This window comes from Antechinus flavipes, chromosome 3, assembly GCF_016432865.1.
Source record: "Antechinus flavipes isolate AdamAnt ecotype Samford, QLD, Australia chromosome 3, AdamAnt_v2, whole genome shotgun sequence".
Classification (NCBI taxonomy): Eukaryota; Metazoa; Chordata; class Mammalia; order Dasyuromorphia; family Dasyuridae; genus Antechinus; species Antechinus flavipes.
The window spans coordinates 29,953,203-29,958,179 of record NC_067400.1 but is presented as its reverse complement, the minus strand read 5'-3'; the positions used below and the strand labels follow the sequence as shown (position 1 = coordinate 29,958,179).

Genomic DNA, 4,977 nt, shown 5'->3' with positions numbered 1-4,977 from the left:
CCCCAAATGGACTCACACAGAGTTGGACATAACTGAGCAACAACAAAAATTCTAAGACTTGTTTTCTCCATTTTATGAATGAGGAAATACAATCTCAGAGGGATTGAATAACTTGTCCATGAGCACTCCCCTACTAAGTCTCAGTCAGAGGTAAGATTTGAACCCAGCTGTTCTGATAATGCCCTTTCTAATGCTTCCACTTTTTTTCCCCTGAGGCAATTGGATTAAGTGACTTGCCCAGAGTCACACAGCTAGGAAGTGTTAAGTGTCTAATGTAATGGGCTGAGGCTTGAGTTGATGCACCGAGGTCCCAAGCACATGAGACTAAATAGTAATTGGACCATACTCTATTAATATATAAGCTTGGAGAAAGAATGGCTCCCACCCACTCTTTGTGTAAGTCCTGATGTGTTGTATAGGAAATGACGATTTTGGTGGGTGGAGGCAGGGGAGGGGAAAAGGAAGGGGAAGGAGAGACTGCTTGCATTTGCCATTGCTATGACCCTTTCAGCTGAGATCCCCCTCTATTAGCTGGCTTCCTGTCGCAGCTGCCCATATTGCTATCGCAATCTTTCTTGCCCATATTGCTATCACAATCCTTATTCACCTCTTCACTTTAATAAAGATTGAAGATTTTTCCCTTAACCTGAATTCCTGACTCCAGCTGATTTTAAATACACGGTCATTACAGTCTAAGGTCACATTTGAACTCAGATCCGCCTGACTTCAGGGTTGGTGCTCTATCCACTGCATCAACTAGCTGCCCCTGCTTCCACTTAAAAAAAAATATGTTGTCCTATTGAACTTTATTAAACTATCACTCTTTCTTGCTTCCTCCATTTTTCTCCCTTATCCTTCTTCTTTCTCTTTTATCCTCCTCTTTTTCTACTACTGTTTCCTTTTCCCATCTGTTTTTCTTTGTCTGCTCCCTCCATCTGCCTCTTATTTCTCTTTTTATGTCTCCACTCTTTATTTCCTTGGGCTACCTTCTTTCCTTTCCCCTCCATCTTTCTCTTCTTCACATAGAGTTAATAATATATTCACTTTAGAAAGCAAATAACAAAAATCACTTTTATTCTTTTCTCAATTTTCACAACTATGTCAGCCAAATATTTTGTTTCCTTAAAAAAACTTAATTAGTTGCTTTTTATTTCCCAATTACTCTCAATTAATTAAAAAAAAATGACTCAATAGCTTCTGTTGAAGAACAGGCTTCTTATGCTTGGTTTAGCCATTTGGAAGCCAAAGACTTGACCAAAGAACATTTGGATGTTCCCACTAGGTCCTACTGAATCAATAATTTGTTTTTATTTGCTGGACTCCTGTCCTTATTATGCTTTTCTCTTCTCATTAGGTTGGCAACAATAACTCCCTTTGTTTCTTGAGAACTGTTAGCAAAGGCTATGAAGTATTGTTTGTTGGCTTTATCATCTAGGGAAATGAAGCCATCCCATCCTAAAAGAAAATAGAGAATAAATGAAATACAAATAGAATAGAGAATGAGATAGAGGGATAAAAGAAAGAGAAAATGTGGAACCATCTTCCTCCTCATGGTTTGCCATCTTGATTCATTTCCCCCATCTCTTTTCTTCTCCATATTACATTTATTCTAAAATGAGAGGAGGGAATTGGGAACATCTAGATTCTAGCTTCATTCACCTCTTTGTAAATCTTTATTAATCTTTGAGATTTTTATGAGAAATTTACTGAAGTGCAATGATTCTCTTAGAGTTACAGAGAATCAGTGGTAAAGTCTACTGGAGTTGAGTACCTAAAATTTCTTCCTTATTGACCAGAGTAAGACCTCAACCCAGTAGGTAACCATTTCAGGTCTTCATTGGTTTTTGCTTCCCTGTCTAATCTGTGCACATCCCTTGCCAAATCTCAGTCCCTGGACCACCTCCATCATTTGCCTCCTCCACTCTTATACATGACTTGCTTGAACATTGTTGAAAGAAGTTTCACAGCTGCATTGTCTGAATATATTATAAATTCATGTTCAATCTCACTTTGGCTCTCATTGTCCTGAGGCAATTGCTTTATTCTTCCCTAATTGATTCTCTATCTTTTTTTTTCCTGAGAGGAGTTATTTCAAACTTTCTCTTCCCTCTACAAGGCTCCCAAATTTCCTTTCACCCCCTCAGCTGAGTATCTCACCTATTTAGTATACTAAGAAAATTGAGGCCATCTCACAAGAGCTCCCTATTTTTCCATTCCTTTCATTTCAAATCCTTTGACATTATCTCCCACTCTTTTCTGTTCTCATTCAGTCTGACAAAAGTGTTATCCTTCTTGTTGCCAATGGCCAACTCTTCAGCAGACTGTGTCTTCAACCATCCTCTTTCTCTCTTGAATCTTCAACTTCTCCCTTTGTTCTGGCTCCTTCTTTATTGCTTTTCAACATGTTCAGTATCTCTCATCTTTTACTAGACCTTGTAGTCCCTTTGAGATGTCATCCTGCATATTCTATCTCTTTTCAGATAAATTCTTTGAAAAAGCTTTTGGCATCCACTACCTCTATTTTCTCTCTCCTCATACACTCCTCAACCCTTTGTCATCTAACTTCAGACATCGCTATTCAAATGAAATCGTTCTCTATTATTAATTTTAGCAATTAGTTTTTGATTGTCAAATGTTAGGATCTTCTAGTCCTCATCTTTCTTAATTTCTACTCCATTTGACTCTGATCCCCTTTTCCTTTTAAATAGATCCTGGCTCTCCCATATTTGACTTGTCCCATAAGTCTCACATTCATATTACATTCCGTAATTGGGTTTTCTCCAAGATTCTCTCCCAGACTCTTTCTTTTTCCCTTCTGCACTCTTTCCATAACTCCATCTCTATTCTTCCTCCTTCTCTCCCTCACCTCAAAGTATCATTATCTACACTGAGGTGATTTCTTCAGTTGCATTTCCAAGCATTTAAACCCTACTGTGAAAAGTACAATTCCAATGGGCTGTGTTGTTCAAATGCACTATGCTACATATCCAGAGATGCCCCTTTAAACCATTGATTCTTCATTAAGTTCATTCTTTATGTTTATTTGGATGAATGGCTTGGCACAAGATAAATTGCTTTTCAACTCCAAACTTCTTTAAAATAAGATATTGATGCACTTGATATAAGCCAAAGAGGTGGAACTCAGGTGAGGTGACCTGAATGTTAACTCATGTTGTAAAATTAAAAGAGACCTGAACCCAAAGAGGGATGACAACTCTTGTAGCACAGAGACAGCAGCAGTTAGCACTGAGATAGCAGAATAATTGTTAAAGTCAGAAGCTACTAGAAGCCTACTCTCCCTTCTCTTTTCTTTTTTCCCCTCCTTTTCATCTTCTCTTCTTCTTCCTCCTCCTCCTGTTCCTTTTTCCTCCCTTTTCCTTTTCCTCTTCCTCCTCCATTTTCTCTTTCTTCTCTTGTTCTCCTCCTCCTTCTCCTCTTCTATCTCCATTTTTTCCTTCTGCTCCTTTTCCTCCTCTCACTCCTCCTTTTTATTCTTTTCTTCTTTTTCCTTCTCCTTTTCCTCCTTCTTTTCTTTTTCTCCTGTTCCTCCTCCTCCTTTTCATCCTTCCCTTCTTCCTCTTCTTTCTCTTTTCCTTGTTCTAATCTTCTTTTTTTCTCCTCCTTTTTTTTCTCCTCCTCCTCATCTTCATTTCTTTCTCTTTCTTTTTTTCTTTCTCCTCCTCTTTCTCCTCTTCTTCCTCTTCCTCCTCCTCTTCTTCTCCTTCCTCTTCTTCTTTACCCTCCTTCCCCTGCCCTGTCACATCCTCCTTAGATCACTTTGGTGGTCTTCCTCTTGCCCCAGGACCAGTCATTCTTGGTTCTATCTCTGCCTGACTTGTTTGCTCCCTGTGCCCACACCTAAGCCAGAGCAGCCAGGTAATCCAGAAGTCCAGAGAGGGCAGGGACACTAGAAATCAAGTTAATATTTCCAAACCAATAGAAAGCACTCCTATTCCTTTTCATCACAGGACCATTCTCCTTGTACCTCAAGTATTCAGTATATTTCATTCCAGTCTTATGATTTTTTCCTTTTCCCCAAATAAAACTGGGACGGGAAGGTCTTTCATTTGGCTGTATTCTGCAGCAGGCAGACACCAAGTTTGGCTGCCTGGACTCGGCCATGTCAGTCCAGACGATCCTGGACTCCAGCAACACTTAGGGCCCCAGGGAAGTCACTCTTCCAAACATTTTCATCATTCCACAAGAGGGTTCTTTTGCAAATGGTTTTGGCTGTTCCTGAAGCTTTCCCTCATTTTGGTATTTTAGAAAGAGTTTTGTGAGGTTAGGAACATTTCAGCCCTCCTCCTCCTCCCCACTCCCTTCTCCCAGATGTTTCTGGTTCTCAGAAAGTCCACCTGTGAAGCTGGGTCATTTGGGAGAAATATTTTATAGCCCTATTTACTGCAGAAAAGAATGCTCCCTCTGAGCTTCTCTCCCCTTCTCCCTTCTCAAGTCTAACACAACCTAGGAGATCAGTGGATAACTAAGATCCCCTTTAGCTTTCCATTTTTTTCTTTCTAGAGTCTCAACCAAGAAAAATACAAAGAAGACACGAAGACCATGTGATCACTGATTATCCTCGCTGGGCAAATTGCGTCGCATGAGCCATTAATGTTTAACAGAGAGAGCCATGATTCCATACACTTACGTCCTCATGGACAGATCTGTCTTCGTGCACCCAGGGCTTTGCATGACAGCAAAGAGCTTCGAGGGCAGGCCGAACCACCCCTCTGTGAATTTAATTGCAACCATCTTGGAATAATTCAGCTCATCACAGAAAATTATTTATGGTCTCTGCTCATCGTCCAGACACAGTCCTAAAAGATCTCTTGAGCACACCCAGATTCTTGAATTGTTATATATGGTTTGATGGGAATGACACAGTGCAAGTAACCTCTTCCTTCCTTCCTTTTCCATTGAAGGTAAAGAGATGTTGCCAGAATCATCCACAATTAATGGCTTTGGTATGTGGTGGAT

General features: G+C 40.0%; 1 pseudogene; it reads right to left on the bottom strand.

The window, feature by feature from the left end:
* The window catches only part of LOC127556986 (40S ribosomal protein S15a-like), a 63,107-nt pseudogene extending 58,355 nt beyond the window's left edge, over positions 1–4,752 (bottom strand).
* Positions 4,753–4,977: the final 225 nt, after the last annotated feature.